The sequence below is a fragment of the Cyprinus carpio genome, unplaced genomic scaffold (assembly GCF_018340385.1).
Source record: "Cyprinus carpio isolate SPL01 unplaced genomic scaffold, ASM1834038v1 S000006585, whole genome shotgun sequence".
NCBI classification, from domain to species: domain Eukaryota; kingdom Metazoa; phylum Chordata; class Actinopteri; order Cypriniformes; family Cyprinidae; genus Cyprinus; species Cyprinus carpio.
In genome coordinates this window covers 315,412-333,575 of record NW_024879238.1, presented here as the reverse complement: position 1 = coordinate 333,575, position 18,164 = coordinate 315,412, and the positions used below count along the sequence as shown (strand labels likewise).

The following is an 18,164-nucleotide window of genomic DNA, read 5'->3' as shown; positions in this document are numbered from 1 at the left end:
ATTCGAATAGCTGAGCTGCACAAATATATCCGCACCTGTACTATCACTCGCGGAGAGACTTTAAAGATTCAGAGAAAGTATTTATATATATACATACTATATATAGAATGTCGTGAAAAAGTTCATTTATTTCTGTAATTCGACTCAAATTGTGAAACTTGTGTATTACATAAAATCAATGCACACAGACTGAAGTAGTTTAAGTCTTTGGTTCTTTTAATTGTGATGATTTGGCTCACATTTAACAAAAACAAGAGACCAAAAAATTATGATCTGAAGGCCACTGTCAAAGAAACCTGGGCTTCCATACCACCTCAGCAGTGCCACAAACTGATCACCTCCATGCCACGCCGAATTGAGGCAGTAATTAAAGCAAAAGGAGCCCCTACCAAGTATTGAGTACATGTACAGTAAGTGAACATACTTTCAAGAAGGCCAACCATTCACTAAAAATGTTTTTTTATTGGTCTTATGAAGTATTCTAATTTGTTGAGATTTGTTGAGAATTGGTGGGTTTTTGTTAAATTTGAGCCAAAATCATCACAATGAAAAGAACCAAAGACTTAAACTACTTCAGTCTATGTGCATTGAATTTATTTAATACACAAGTTTCACAATTTGAGTTGAATTACTGAAATAAATGAACTTTTTCACGACATTCTAATTCATTAAGAAGCACATGTAATTCCTAGAAAGAAATTGCAATGAAGCTTGGTGTCGATAACCTGGTAAATCATGACTTCACATAAAATATTAAAAGATGTAACAATTTATCCAGTTTAATAAAATAAAGTAACAAATTGACTCCACTATTTTTTTCCATATCATGCTAAAGTTTTCAGACTATTGGACATTCACACTTCCCATGAAGGACTGATTATGGAATGGTTCTTTTGTATTGAAAACATTATACAAGGTTGTGATTTATCTTGGGGGGGGGGGGGGGGGTGTTGGTTACTGCGTGATGATTTAAATCGTGCAAATGGCCTTAAGCTTTTACCTAAATAAACTGTGAAAAGAAAAATCACAGACGGAATGGTCCTGAAAGCGACCGTTTGAACCTGACAGTTCAAAGCATTCAAATGATTCAAAGCACCAAACGCAGAATCGGCGCAGAAACATTTTACTCGACCTGGTGACTTTTTATGAATGGCGCTGAGAATTTGAGATTGCTAGTGCTGTCATAAACTTCACAACGGTCGTGCTGTAATTATATAATAGGCTGTAGTGTGACGCGCTACATGTCTGCTGTTACAGTACTGTTTTTATTTGTGATTCACTGTTAGCTTTTTTTGTGCCACTTTAATTTTCATTTGGGAACACAACATTCATCATTAGAAACGTTTATAAATCCGTTGTTGTTTACAAAGAAGTTTCTGTGTCACATAATCCTTCAGATATCATTCTAATATGCTGATTTGCTGCTCAAGAAACATTTCTCATTATTATCATTGTTTTTGCTGCTTAATCCGTATTTTCCGACCTCGATACCATTACTCAAACATTTGTATAAGATTTAAAAAAGAGAGAGAAATTAATAATTTTATTCATCATGCATGAACGTGACAAATGAGTGAAGACATTTTACAATTATTTCTATTTAATAAATGCATTAATGAATTTAATTAATATATTTGATAAATGCAAATAAATGCTGTTCATTAAAATTTATATTTATCAAAAAAATCCTGAAAAATAAAGTGCACCATAATTTCCACACAAAATATGAAGCAGCAAAATTGTTTTCAAATACCAGGCCAACCAGGCACAAGAACAGTTTCTTCCCCCAGACAGTCTACCTCATGAGTTAAATGTTCCCCACTTTATGCAATAAAAATGTGCAATAAACTTATATTTATTTGTTACCTCCTCCATCCTAATACATCCCTGCATCTCATTCTATTCTATTCCATTCTATCATCTATATCACAACTTTATTTATTTTTTTATTTATTTTTCAATATTTGTCTATTTATATTTACATATGTGTATTTTCTTTTTCTTTTTTTTGTCTCTGTGTTGTTGTTGTCTCTGTGTACTGGAAGCTTATGTCACTAAAACAGATTCCTTGTATCTGCAAGCATACTTGGCAATAAAGCTCTTTCTGATTCTGATTCCACCTGTTTTTTTTCTGGTGCTGACCCAGTGATCCTTTTGCTGTCCGATGGTCATGCCTTAACTTTGCAAATTCTAGTATTCCATTAGTATTGCCTCTTCCTCATGGGTATTTTTATTTATTTATTTTTTTTTACTTTTAGTCTGAGTTAAATCTCTTTTTTTGGCTAATTTTATCTGTAAAAGTAAACCTGCCTAATAATTCTGTACACCTGAATACAAGGAGTTTTTCACTTCCAGCCTTCATGGACAAATTGCATATCACTTATAAATGATTAAATACAAAATAGTAGTTATTAAAATTGATGTGGTTTGGAATTGGTAAAATGTGCTTGGCAAAAAAACGATCAGAATATCAATGTGCCTAATAATTATGCATGCACTTTATATTGAAGAAAATGCATTCTTTTTAAGTTTGTATGAAGATGACAGTTGAGTTCTGTGTCAATGTATTTCAAAATGCAGAACACAGTCTTTGTGGGGACAGAGACGAACACTGCCTCTAAAATGAGTCTCTTTGAAAAGAAAGAGGAGGAGAACGTTGTTCATCAGAAACAAAGACCAACATCTCCAGAGCCCCAGCGGTGTGTCTGTGAAGAGTGTTAACTCCATAACACAACCCCTCAGTTAAGTGATGGAACAGGGACCTTTAACCCTAGGTGAGAAAATAACCAGTACTGGAAACAAGAGACAGAATTATAACTTATTTATATAATTTGTCTTTGATAAAGCAAAATAATGTGAATTATTGTGTTTTTTCATCACCAGACCAAAGGAAGATCAGACAGCTTCAAGTTCAGTATCCAGCTATGTGTCTACTAAGAGTGAGAGATATGTACATCATCACCCTGATCTCACTGATGGAGGAATGACCTCTGATCCTATGTGAGTACAAACATGAATGTTCATTAATGTAGCTATGTTCATTAAAAATATCTTTTTGAATCATGTTTGTTTTCAGTATTTCATAGCATTTTATTCTCATTAGTTAGTTAAAAGAGATTTGAGGTCTCTTTTGTGGAGAAAAATGTTATAAACACAAGTATTACAGTTTAAACAAACTTGGAGAGAATCAAATTATTTTTAGCAAATATCATTTGAAGAATAAAGCTTGTTCTAGGTAATCTAGGATGATGATCTGGGCCTGTAATATTAAAGTTTATACTCATTTATTCTTTATGTTGCTGTTCTTGTTTCTGCCGTGTGGACAGAGATGATCAGATTGGAGACCTGCAGCAGGATTCTTACCAACCAGTAGATGATGATCTACACAGAATCAAAGATCAACACAAAAACAGTATGAAGAAAAAGTATGAGGGTTTATTTGAAGGAATCAAAATGCGAGAGAATCAAATCCTCCTGAACAGGATCTACACACAACTCTACATCATAGAGGGAGAGAGTGAAGGGGTGAATGAAGAACATGAGGTTTTTAGATGGAGAAAACAGCCCAGAACACCAACACTCACAAGACACTCCAATCTACTGCAATGACATCTTTAAAGCCTCAGCTGAAGCAGGATCTGAGGAGAAAGAGCAGGTCAAGACTGTTCTTACTAAAGGCATCGCTGGAATTGGAAAAACGGTCTCAGTGCAGAAGTTCATTCTGGACTGGGCTGAGGGAAAAGCCAATCAGAATATAGATTTCATGTTTGTGCTTCCATTTCGGGAGCTGAACTTGATTCGAGATGATCAGTACAGTCTTCACAGACTTCTGCTGGACTTTCACCCTGAACTTCAAGATCTGAACTCAAAGATCTATAAGGAGTGTAATATTGTGTTCATCTTTGATGGTATAGATGAAAGCAGAATTACGCTGAAGTTTTCAGACAGTGAGAAAGTTTCAGATGTTACTGAGGTTTCATCAGTGGGCATGTTGATTTCAAACCTTATGAAAAGAGAGCTGCTCCCCTCTGCTCTCATCTGGATTACCTCAAGACCAGCAGCAGCCAATCAGATCCCCTCAAAATACATCAACCGTGTGACAGAGATTCAGGGATTCAATGATCCTCAGAAGGAGGAATATTTCAGGAAGAGAATCAGTAACGAGCAACAAGCCAGCAGAATCATTTCACACATTGAAAAAGCAAAAAGCCTCCACATCATGTGTCACATACCCGTCTTCTGCTGGATCTCAGCCACTGTGCTACAGCAGCTCTTAAAAGAAGATCTGAGTGCAGAAGTCCCTCAAACTCTGACTGAAATGTACATCCACTTCTTGCTCACTCAGATAAACATGGGAAATCAAAAATACAAAGAGAGAGATCCAGAGAAACTCCTGCAGTCCAACAGAGAAGTGATTGTTAAACTTGCTGAAGTGGCTTTTCAAAACAGCTGATGAAGGGCAATGTGATGTTCTATGAGGAGGACCTGATTGAGAGCGGCCTAGACATCACTGATGCCTCGATGTATTCTGGGATTTGCACTGAGATCTTTAAGCAGGAATCTGTGATTCATCAGAGGAAAGTCTACAGCTTCATCCATCTGAGCTTTCAGGAGTTTTTAGCCGCTTTCTACGTGTTTTACTCCCATCTATTGAAAAACATGGAGCCATTGCAGTTGTTTCTTGATAAGTATAAGGGATCTCTTTATACTCTACTAACATCAGCAGTTGATCAAGCTCTTCTTAGTAAAAATGGACACCTGGATCTTTTTCTGCGGTTCCTGTTTGGTATTTCACTGGAGTCCAATCAGAGACTTATGAAAGGTTTACTGACACACACAGAGAACAGCTTAGAAACCATCAGAGAAACGATGCAACACATTAAAGATAGAATCAATATACATTATGATTTCTCAGCTGACAGATCCATCAATTTGTTCCTCTGTCTGCTCGAAGTGAATGATAAGACTCTGTCCAGAGAGATTCAGGACTTTGTGAAATCAGACAAACACTCAGAGGTGAAACTCTCTTCTGGTTACTGCTCAGCAATTGCCTACATGCTTCAGATGTCAGAGGAGGTGCTGGAAGAGTTTAACCCTATGGAATACAATACATTAGATGAAGGTAGATGGAGACTGATGCCAGCTGTGATGAACTGCAAAAAAGCTCTGTAAGTGTTCAATTGTCATCACAGGAGAAACAGATTTGTCTGTACTAAGACTTTTGTGTCACAGGATATTAACTGTCATCGATTAAACACTAATTCCTTGTCATGCACTGAATACAGAAAACATGATTTTAACCATCCAACTCTTTCTTGTCATTGTCTGTTTATAGACTTGCTGGATGTGGTCTGTCTGTTCAGCACTGTGAAATTTTGTCTTCAGCCTTACAATCATTAAACTCCCATCTGATAAAGTTGGACCTGTGTAATAATGATCTGCAAGATTCAGGAGTGGAGCTGCTTTCTGCTGGACTGAAGAGTGCACACTGTCAACTGAACATACTGAGGTTTGACTTTTACATTCACTATGTTTAAATGTGTGTATGAATAGGTTTTTCTCAGGTGTCTTTGATTAGTCTTGTAGCTAAACTCTGCAGGGAAGTGCTCTGCAGGGTTAAATTTGAGGAACCCTGAGGTAAGGCAACAGTCACCAAACTTTTCAGAATGTGCACCCCTTCTTTATGTCTATTTTAATGATTTGTCACTGTATGACATCTGACTCCTTCGTTAATTAGTTAAATATTCAAATCACATTTTCTTTGTATTGGACTTTTCACAATACACTTTGTTTCAAAGCAGCTTTCAGAAAATGCATGTTTTAAAGGTTACAATAAAGAAGTGACTGTGTCAAGGGAATAAGATCTGAACTCAAAAATGGCTATTTTATATTTTTTACAGTGAAATATAGCTTATATAGTGTAAATATAATGTTATAGCTTCAGCTATGAGGTTTCTCTAAATAGTGCAGATATATGTACAGCTTGCTAAAGAGAGCTCTGTAATCTGGGTCTGTATAAAAGAAACAGCTGTTTATTGTGAGAACTGGTGAGAATGATACACTTGGCATTGCTTGAGGATCGGGCGAGTATGGAAGATTGTTTCTGCCACAGAATAAAATGGTTTTAAAGATAAGGGCCACATATCATCTCACAACTGCGAGTTTACATCTTAAAAGTTGGAATTGCGAGATGTAAACAAGGATTTGTGAGATAAAAAGTCACAATTATTTTTTCAAATATTTTATTCTGTGTCTGAAACAGGGTTCCATATATGAGAGTGTGTTTACAAACAGTGGCAAGTTTAAATGCTGTAAGAAAAGTGTGTGCGGAAAGCCCTTACATGGAGATGTTTTATGCAAATGTCTAACCTTGTGCACGCGGCCATTCATTATGGTACTTTAAATTCACGAACATCAGAACGATGTTAAGAACGAATTTATATATGTATGAAATTGTTGTGAATTTTTCATGAGAAGTTCTTCTGTGTACAAATACCAAATAATCCACACAATTATTAGTGAATGAGACCCAGTGTCTTAAGGTGTGGGAACAATAAGTGGAATAATTGACAAAAATATGTGTATCATTTTTCTAATAGTTAATCAGTAAATTATCAAAGCATTACATATTTACATATATTTTTAAGAATTTTAAAATGATTTTAAGACAAATGTGGTAATTGTAAATATTAGTCAGATTAAGTCATTGTCATGTAATGGTTGTTCTAACAGGTTTTAATTACTGAATATGTAATCTTGTTTAGATTGGCAGGTTGTAGATTGACTGGTCAGTGCTGTGAAAGTTTGTCATCAGCTCTACAATCATCAAAGTCCCATCTGAGAGAGCTGGACCTGAGTAACAATGACCTGCAGGATTCAGGAGTGAAGCTACTCTCTGATGCACTGAAGAGTCCAAACTGTCAGCTGGAGACACTGGGGTTTGACTTTTCATGACAATTCACAACGCTTAAATATGCAGTTTTAAAGGTGTTTCGTAATTATCAGATTTTAAAATGTGTATTCTCTAACAACTGTGTCCCACTGGCTGAATAACAGTGTCATTTTTTTTAAGAAATGAAAGTTTCCCAACTAAATCCTTATCTGTTGAATGTTTACATATTTTTATTGTAAAACATGACAAAAATACTGATTAAGAGTTTTGTATTGAATGAATTTCTTAAAATATAAGACAGGAACTGATCTTAACTTACAAACTTTACACAATACAATGTATTAAGTAAGTGAACAAATTTCAAAGACACATAAGAAAAAATGTTATCTAAAATATAGCAGCCTACTGAGATTACAAACATAGATAAAGAGGAAACCACTGAAACAACAAGAGGAAAGCACTGAAAGGGACTACAGGTGGAAACAATGACAAAGAAATAACCAAACAATTAAACAAACAAACCAAAAAAAAAAAAAAAAAAAATACTCAACATTACTCCATCATAAATACAGGAGGTACCTAGTGTTTATAATAGACACTTTATCCTACTGGTGGTTAAGTATATGGAACCCTAAATTATCCAAGTCATATATATGGGGGCTGTGCCATGAAGCTAACTGAACAAATGCAGGGTTACAGGATTGTTTAAAAAAAATGGTACCATCAACATATTCTGTCAGAGGCTGTTCACTACTGATGAACTCAGGTTCAAGGACTATAACATGCTATGAAACTGCAATTGGTGAGGTGCTAGCTGGTGCTTTAGCATCCCCAATAATGTCCTAAAAAACCACCACAGAAGTGATAATTGTAAATGTCAGTCAGAAAACAGTGTCTCTGTTTAATGGGTCTTGTGACCAGAGCTAATTACTTTCTGTGTTGTTTTTGTTTTTTTCTGTTTAGATTGGCTTTCTGTAATCTCACTGGTCAGTGCTGTGAAAGTTTGTCTTTAGCTCTACAATCATCATACTCCTCGTTGAGAGAGCTGGACCTGAGTAACAATGACTTGCAGGATTTAGGAGTGGAGATGACTCTCTGCTGGACTAAAAAGTTCACACTGTCAACTAGATACACTGAGGTATTTAAGAACACAGATAAAACTTTTACTCTATTTAAAATAAAACATGACACTTTATTTCTGTTTTTGACTTTCTTGGGTGATTGCAATGTTTTAGCAGAATCCAGTTCCTATTTTTGTTCCAGTATTTCACTTAAAACATCTGTTGTTTGTGTTTTTCAATGATTTGTTTTGGAGTACTAATACTAACTAAATGGTGAATGATATACATACCATTGTTTTTATTACAGTGCATTTTCATGTATAGTACAAAAGAGACTGATTATTTGAATAGCATATTGAGTTATATTATTTTGTCAACATCAAATGTAGGACACTATACAGTAGCTGAGCTCAAAACCATCAGAAACTCAAAATGCACTCAGGACTCTTTTAGCAATTTCAAGTTCATTTATTTTGATTTGCGTAAGGCAGTAAGCTTCCTTTTTTTGAGACTTTTAAATTTATTTTGAAGTCACATGGCTTTTTTAGGGGTCTTAATGTGCCTCATGGAGTTGCCTGCTTCTTTTTGCTATAGTGGCCTTCTTCTGGTCTGCTGTTTTCTCACCCTCTACATCCAATATTAAGTTCTCATCTTTTTTATCTGAAACATGAAACACCTTCAGAAACTATTAGCCAGTTGCTATAAAAAGAGTGTTTAAATGTTTTGTTTAAATGCTTTGATTAATGCAAGTGGTGACCTCCTATTAAAATTGAATAAATTTTACTGGATAGACATTTTTTATTTTAAACAATCAGAGTACAAATAGAAGAAAACCAAAGCACCAATTTGTACTTTACTCAGACAGTTGTTTCTGTTAACTGCAATATTTTAAATGAAAATTAATACTTGTACTCTGATACATTTCCAGAGATGTTTTTGTTACTTTTACAGCTGTTATCTTCTGTAGTTCAAACTGCAAAGGTGACTTTGTGACAGTGACATCTGATTTCCAAATTATTGCCATGTGGGCTTGTTGTGTGTGTTTGTAGGTTGTCTGGCTGTATGGTGACAGAGGAAAGGCTGTTGTTATGTGTCTTCAGCTCTGAGTTCAAACCCCTCACACCTGAGAGAGCTGGATCTGAGCTACAATAACCCAGGAGAATCAGGAGACAAGCTGCTCTCTGAAAAACTGGAGGATCCAAAATGCGCACTCAAGCAACTCAAGTATGTGTGTGTGTGTGTTTACTAAAGAAATTTACTGAAAAATGTGGTTTCCTGAACAGAGATATAGGGTCATATTTACTTAACAGGGCAAATATGCGTTACAACCACTGACCTATAATAGAGAACGTCATGAAAGTGAAGCCGTCGTGCCGCCATATTGGTAATCCCTAGTGTGCGTAAACGTTCAGTTGAATTCAGGCAGCATAGAAGAGAAAATAATAACGATTAAAGAAAATCAGCTAATCAGCTGTGTTTAGGTCAGCGTACAAAGAAGGAAAAATAAAATTCAGCTAATTTGAGTGACAGTATTAAGCCCCTTCCTCTCACAGACAAAGGCCCTGTCCCAAATGGCGCACTTCATGTGGACTTTCGGTCTCGTGGACTTAAATTGCACGTGCTCGCCGAGTCTACGAGTCCGTAGGCCATCCCATTCAGCATTTTAACGCTCTGAAGTGTGCTCAGCAGCGCCCCCTTTGTACCCTTGAAGCGGTCTTCCGCGAAGCCCGCATAAATGCAGGCTCCGCACACTTTAACTACCCAGGAATACTGAGTCATATGTAAACCTAGTATTTATATTTAAACCTGTAAATTCATCTGAAACTCACGCACATGTTTATTATGTGTTAAAATTGTAATCTTAGTTCAAATGGAGCATAGGCAGCATTCTCCGAACCTGCAGCTCCTGTCAAAAAACAACCAGACCGTTATTTCTGGCATGACGATCAAGTCTGTCCCAAAAATACCTCTCAATGCGCCCTCGTGGACTCGCGCCAAGGGCCCTATAGCTCTGCACTACATGACATCACCAAAGTGTGGACTCTGAGGAAGTCCACAAGTCCGGAGTGTGCCATTTGGGACAGGGCAATACAGGCAAAGGCAGGAGAAAATATTTTCAGCTGAATAACACAATTCTCACACACACAATCTATGTGTGACAACTCTGTGTGTGTGTGTGTGTGTGTGTAGTGTACTTCAATTCAATCAAATGTCATGAAGGATAGCTGAATGTGATTGCTGATAGGCTGTCCCAACCAGTGGCCCCTGCACAATCCAATCACGTTTGAAAGGGAAACAATACATTTCCGAGATTTTTCTTTTTTTCCGATGAAGTCATCAGCCCATGTCTCGCCCTAATCAGACACTGCTACGTCACGTAATAACAACAAAAACATGAGCAAACACTGAACGATTGTCTTTTTATTAACTAACATTAACACAGATTAATAAATGTATTGTTCCATGTTCGTTTGTGTACCATGCGCAAGGTTTATGAGCATAGTCCAAGTCTTCTTCTTCATTTTTAGTGTATCTCTGTGGCAGAATTACAGCGCCACATGCTGGTCTGGCATGTATACTACATCGTTTTGCGGTTTCGTGTGGACTCGGATATTTCTTGAGATGAGGAATAAAAAAATCGGATTAGGGTAAGCTCCTTCTCCGTGTCGACGGGGCCGAAGAAGTAACGGGTACTTACGGTTATGGATAGAAATGTAGCGGAGTAAAGAGTACAATATTTGCCTCTCAAATGTACTTGAGTAAAGTCATGAGTAGTCCCCAAAAATGATACTCGAGTAAAGTACAGATCCCTCAAAATTGTACTTAAGTACTGTACTCCGTTACTGTCCTGCTCTGGTTGTTGCGATGGTTCTATCAGGGAACCGGGTTACACAACTACACAAACACAAAAAATGTTTTGGTTGAAATAAAATAACCATTATTTTTGGAGTACATGTGCACACTATGAAAGCAACTGATGCAAGCTGGTAATCACTCAAGCTCCGAGCACTTGCCAGATCCATCACATCGCTTAGCTCTGGGACCTTGCAATATACAAATTAAGCACTGGATACACTGGCTAATTAAAACAGTCCATAGTACAACCCATGCTGTTCAGCCTGAACTCAGGCCATGAAGCATATTTGCTCGTGAAGATAATGATTTTTTTATCAGAAGAGGATGCTTTTTTTTGTGGAAAGTGCGTCAAGTACAGGGACTGGTTTACATAATAAATTATAGTTTAGCATTCAAATACATTTCAAATATGGAAACATTTGGATTTGTGCCGAATGAGAGAGGTAGGCTGTGTGAAAACAACAGCGTTTTTTTTCAATTTTTCGCTACTTATATTTTAACAACATTCATTCTTGTTCTGTTCTAAATATACCATTAAATTTAATTGATTTGTTGTGTAGTGAGGAGAACTAAAATAGTCTGTAGGCTAGCTATTGTGTTTATTGTTTGTAAATCAGGTCCTATGACATTCCAATAAAAATATATCATAACAAATAAAAATATATCAGTCAAACACAACAAAAGGCCCACAGGCCCAAACTGGTACACCACCTCATTTCATGTGGCCCACGAGATACTGTAACCCTGACATATTTCCACCTCATATTTTGTGGCCCACAAGTAAATTTTTGAAATGTATGAATTAAATGTCTCAGTTAGAGCTTTACACATTTATACAAAGTTTACAGACCTTCTCATTTATGTTCTCCAAAACAATTCTGCCTATTGATAATGTTATAGATGATAATGCTGTTGTTATTTTAAAAAAAAAATGCATACAGTGTTTAAATTAAATTCAAATGGTTCTGCATTTCAATTATTGGACATAAATATACAAATAATCCATATTGGCTATTAAAATTGAACATCATCGATTTACTAATCATATCAGATGTGTGGAATGTGACAGTTTTTTTTTTTACAGTGTGGCTCATGGAGGAGAGTTTAGGATTACAGAAGGACTACAGAAATGTATGTCTACACACAAACAAACACACACCTTCAGTGACTGCTATTGTGTTATAAACGTCTTTCTTTTTGTGTTCAGATGCCTGTTTTCTCACACTGGATCCAAACACAGCAAACAATGAACTCATTCTGTCTGAGGAGAACAGAAAGGTGACATATGTGGAAAAAGATCAGTCATATCCTGAAAATCCTGAGAGATTTGATGTGTATCAGATTCTGTGTAGAGAGAGTCTGTCTGGACGCTGTTACTGGGAGGCTGAATGGAGTGGAGTTGAGGCTGTTATATCAGTTACTTATAAAGGAATCATCAGGAAAGGAAGGAGTCGTGACTGTATGTTTGGACGCAACAAAAACTCCTGGAGCCTTTTGTGCACTGAAGCCAAGTTCACTGCCCGTCACAATAATAATTCAACTGACATATCTGATCCTTCATGCTACTCTAATAGAGTTGGAGTGTATTTGGACATGTCAGCCAGTACTCTGTCCTTCTACAGTGTCTCTGACACACATGCACTCACACTTTTACACACATTTAACAACACATTCACTGAACCTCTCTATGCTGGATTTGGGGTTTATTATTTGAACTCCTCAGTGTCTCTGTATGAGCCTCCTGATACACACATAACCGGGTAAGTTATCACACATAAATAGAGTTATCATACATAAATATTTATTTTATGGTTAGTTTTATGTATACATTTTTCTCTCTTTATCTCTCTCTGACACACACAATTTGTGCATGTGTGTGTCTCAGCATATGAGCAAAGGGTACACAATAACTGCCAATAAAGATAATAAATTCTCCTCAACAACCATTAAACTGTATGCATTAATTATGTTTTTGTGAATATTTGTTATTTTAGATAAATGGCACATATTTCTCAGTTAGCATGTTTCCATCAGAGGGAAATGTCATTGTGCGAGTCTAGACAGATTTTCATTTTAGCTTTCCTTGATTGTTTGTATGTCACTGATTTGAATTATCATCAACAAGAGCAGACTAGCCTTGGTAAAAAACTTAAGTGCTCATTTTCTACCCTGTTTCTATACAAACTACTCACTTTTTATTCTTTACTCTTCTACAGGTTCTCCAAACCTTCTGAGCTCAATATTCAGCCACTGCTGACCTGTCAGTCTTGCATCAATATAGTTGATTCTGATCAGTGGGTTCAGATTGAGCCGTCAACCAATATAGAGGAAGGCATATCAAAGTTTAGGGTCAGCACTGTCCCAGGCCGCTACGAGTGTGTCAGCACCAGAATGCGATGGGTCTGTGACTGTGAGGTCACCTTTCAGTATCATGTCGTAGACGGTCGGTTCCTCAACACAAAGCTGGAGCATCTGCGGTATAACCGAATCGGTCCAGTGATTGACGTGACGGTGATCTCAGGGAAACTGGAAGAGGTTCATCTGCCCCATTATGTCTGTTTAGGACATTCTGACACCTCTCTCAAGGATGCTGTGAAAGTCCTCAGCGTAAAAGATGAGGGAATATATGTAGAGCCTGTGCAGCTGACCCGATTTCATGCTAAAATTATCCAACCATCATTCTCTCTTAAAACGTTAATTATAAGTTGGATAATGCAATGGGATGAACACTGTGATCTTCTTCTGTACATGTGTTCTAAAGATCCTCTCATTTTACATGTCTACCTTTTTCCACTTGATGAACATTTAAAAGAAGTTGTGGAGAAAGAAGAAAAATCAAGCCATCCAATCAAGCATCCCAGACCTGACAAGGCATTTCGGATGAAAACTCCACACTTTCTTAAAGTTCCTGGTGCCTCTGTCCATCCCAAAGAAGGGATCACACTCAGAAGAAATACGGTCCCAAATTTCTTCAAGGTCAAGATGCATCTGGAGAATGATCTTGAAATGACTCTCTTTAGAGATGAGGATAATTGTCTGGACTGCAACATTGTCTGGAATGCAACAATTGAGAAAGATGAAACTTGATAAGATAAATACGAAGAAAGATGAGCAGCATCTGCTTCTCAATAACGATAATGATAAAGCGGCATTTTTTGATAAAAATTTTCCAGATCTCATTCAGAGGGTTATAAATGTTAAGATTGTTGCAGATCAACTGCTTCAGCAGGACATAATTCATGAGGAACAATATTCACAAATCACACATGACAATTTAACCAGTGCGGAGAGCATGAGAAAGATCTGTGAAATTATGCGTAAGAAAAGTGTCACTGTGAAAGCACAATTAATCACAATTCTTCGAGATGAGAAGCTTTACGACTTCAGAACATCTGTCTGATTCTATACCTTAAGCTTAAAGAGTTCATTGGATACAAAAATCACTTTTTTTACATGTTGTTTGAACTGAAATGTGTGTCTATAGTGTGTTTAGACAACCACCCTATAATGATAAAAATCCACCCAGTGCTTTTTAAAAAAAAATCCAGATAAATAATATCCCTTTTTTTTTTAAATCAAGCCGTTCTCAGATTATTGGCTGTATAACATTACATGGACCAAGGCCCCTCCCACGATCCGCCATTGTTTCAATTCCATAGATGTAGACAAGAATGACTTCATAGCAGTTGTCATTTACTCCATTTAATCATTTGTGCTTCAGCCTCACCTCCAAAAGAAGTGAGTATACAGTAGGTGGCCATCCAAAATGGTGGTTCTACTGCCGCATGTACTGCCGCCGCCGCGTCTGTAAAGTGCTTTGCAGCGTTTGACCGCTGAGTGGCGCTTTAATCACAAGTTTTCAAACAAGCGCATCAAAGCACATTTTCACAAATAGACATCAGTTTTGCCTCACTGATGTGTTACATTTGACTGCAGTCAGGGAAAATGAAAGAAAAACACTATAGTTAAAATATTTAATATTCACAGATGAAAGTTTAGTCCTTATGAAGATATGTGCGTTTCTTAGAACGAATTCAAGCAGGATAAATGTCAAGCCTATGAGCCTGTGCTTATATTTTCTCTACACCATATTTTAGATTTGACACAATTAAATAGTGTGCAGTATTATTTATATAATATGAATTATGTGTTATATTACTCAAAAGAAATTGTGGTTTACTTTGCATCAGAGCATTATAAGTGGTACCCTATTGTGAGCTAGGCTTGCGTGTTTTATAAATTATTTTCTTTATTTTAGTAAAACATGAGGCACTGTATAATTTCGCTCCCATTATTTAGGCCTAATTAAAACAAGAAACAAATAAATTAAACCTGCACGATTTAACTAAATCACTGAAACTCTAAAGAATGGACTGATTAATAAAACGTCCTCACATATAAACTCAAGTTCTCTCATTATAATCAACAAAATGCACACGATGTAAAAAAGAGCTTCATTAATTGACAACTTCAGTGATTTTAAATGGAGTCTTCTTTACGTGCCTTCATATAATTTAAGTAAAAAAAAAAAAAATGAAGCCGCATTTAAACGCAAGTTTGTATAATAGTCCGTAAAATATCAGAGTGCAAGATTTGCTCTGCGCGTATGATGCTGAGTGCACATGCAGCATTTATACTTATTTGTCTACATATTTTATGTTCATTACAAATCTTGTTTGGTTTTATTGTGGATAATCGCATGTAAAAAAATATTTACTTTGTAATGCATATGCAAAATGTGAATTATTATTCATATTCAAGTGTTTGTGTGAAAATTATTAATGCGCATGCATGACAGGGAGGCGCCCTCTCGATCACGTGATTTTTTTTCTAATAATGAAATAACTGAAAATTGGGGTGTCTTACATACATGAGAAATATATCTACAGAAAGCTTGAAATGTCTTTTAAAGAATCAATACAGAATGAAAGCATTATGTAATCTGTGAAGTTTGCATTATGTAATCTATGAAGGCACGTCCATGTGGAGAGAGTCAGCACTGTGAATTTCATCTGGCAGCAGTCAAGAAAACATTTGTTTATTACAAATTATGCATGTGCTTGAGCGCGGAATATATTAAGGCTCCTTATGGATTATACAGTAGATGTAAATTTAATATAAACCTGCGATTCGTTGAATAATGACAAATGAATGACTAGTAACTAGAAAAATCTTACGTGGGGGCAGACCTATTAAATACCCTCTAGACATCTCTGTTAAAGTTTTTAAAGCATTTTATACATGTTTGCATAAATTCTTCTTTCAGAACGGTCTGTAATGGAGAGATGCCTTAACACTGATTTTTCCTCTGAAACACAAAAACGAAAATTTAAATAAAATCAATGTTTTGAAAATGGCCAACCCTTCTCTGCAGATATTGTGCTTCTGGTTTGTGCATTTTAAATCACATGCCAACAGCCCATAATATAACTGCATATTTAGCAAGAATTCACATGATAAACATATTTAGCTATAGCTTGATACACATAATCTCTCCGATCAGAAGATTATAATGACGGCAATAGTCAAGCTTTACAGGCTAGTTCTCAAGGAGTTTGTCTTCCTTTTACTGATTATTTTCGGGTTAAAGCATGATTTAAACAGATACAGCACATTCACACACAATCGCTTTCGCAATAATGCATTCAAACAAATGTAATTTTACAGTGCTACTTCATCTGTAACTGATTTTGAAATCTGTAATAAATGCATCGATCTGTAGATAAAATAACTGGAAATGTACTGTTATTTTCATCACAAACAAAATTTGCACAGCAGAAAGCAGCAATTACACCTTTTAATGCTGACAATGTTATTAGTTTGGCGTTTGTTAGGAAAAAAAGTTTGCACACAATAGCCTTAATCCCCTTTGAAAAATGTAGCGTATTTTATTTATTTATTTATTTTTTTTTTATATAGGCTACGTTATGAACATAACATTTCAGCTTTATCCACGGAGCGAGTGCGGAGCAGTGTTTCTGGTATCAGTGAGCGCGGAGCGGAGTGATTATTAAATAATCGGCGCGAAAGGGAAATTGTTGCTGCTCCACTCTCACATACTCTGCTGCCGAGTGAGAGAGATGAACAAGACCGTCCGGTGTAGACACGGTTAGACAGTGTCTGCTATATTCACAAATAATTTATATAAAAAATAAAAAAAAATACATAACCTAAACCAGCGGCATAACGAGATGAAAATATAGACTAGAAAATATATTTACACTTGCTCTGTCCTCCGTCCATGACACTGACTCACTGCAGAGTCTCCAGTTTTAATCTGAACAGCTCTTATCGCGGAGTGGATGGTTAGATGCATGATGGGCTAGTATTAATAAATAAATAAATAAAATAAAGGTCTTTCCAGCATTAAGGTAATAACGTTACTGCTTTTTATTAATCATCTTACCTCAGTTATAAATTTGACTGGTAAATGACAAAGAATTATATTAAAACTCGTTTTGAACAATTTCTTTATCATTTGAATATTGATTTTAATTAGGGAGGCAAAAAAAATGATTTAAATGTAAATCGGATTCTTTGTGAAAAAAAACGGGGATTTTTTTTAGGCCATAGGCCTATCCCCCAGCCCTAATGCAACAGTTTGCATCTTTTTTTTTCTTTTTTTTGAGTTAAGACAACTTCCTCTGAAATTAAGTTAAAATAACTAATAATCTTTATTGTGTTATACAGTAGTCAACATTTGAAGTGGATCAAACCTTTCTTTAAAGTTGTCCTAAAACCTGTTCTGCAAGTTTGATACCCTCATAAGGCACTGTCCATATGAAAGAGCAAGAAATTCACACCTTTATCTCGACCCCCACAAGCTATACAGAACTACCCCCTACCGTTGTCATGTTACTGGGTTGAAACATGCCTGCACTAACATCAGCCCTACTCTTTTTATTCATTATTTTCTCGCAGCCCATATTATTATTTTCACTAAAATAATATAAAATTATCAATTGATAATTAATCATTATTTTTGCGAAAATCATTGTTATTTGTGAACGTGAGGGAAGGCTTTAAGACCAAGTGGAGTCCTCTGGCAGCTGCTCCCTTCTCATTATTTTTTGGAAGTTAGTTGTTGTTTTTGGACGTGGGGGTACAACTTATTGATCATGAGCCCAACATTTAGCAAGGCAGGAAAACATTCAGTCTACCTGAATGAAGATGTATTTCATTGAGCTAATGCTGTTAAATAGAGAGAGAGAGAGAGAGAAAGAGAGAGAGAGAGAAACCTATTGTAGTCTATTCTTAAACTTGGAGCTCATTATATTGAAGTACAAATCCAAACACCAGAAGCAACATGTTCTTTCATTGAAAAGTATGCATTTTATTTATTCACAGGCTATATA

At 36.1% G+C, this 18,164-nt stretch overlaps 1 pseudogene; it reads left to right on the top strand.

Annotated features, from left to right (window-relative positions):
* The first annotated feature begins 2,740 nt into the window (after window positions 1-2,740).
* LOC109107851 lies at window positions 2,741-14,761 on the top strand (annotated as a pseudogene).
* Window positions 14,762-18,164: the final 3,403 nt, after the last annotated feature.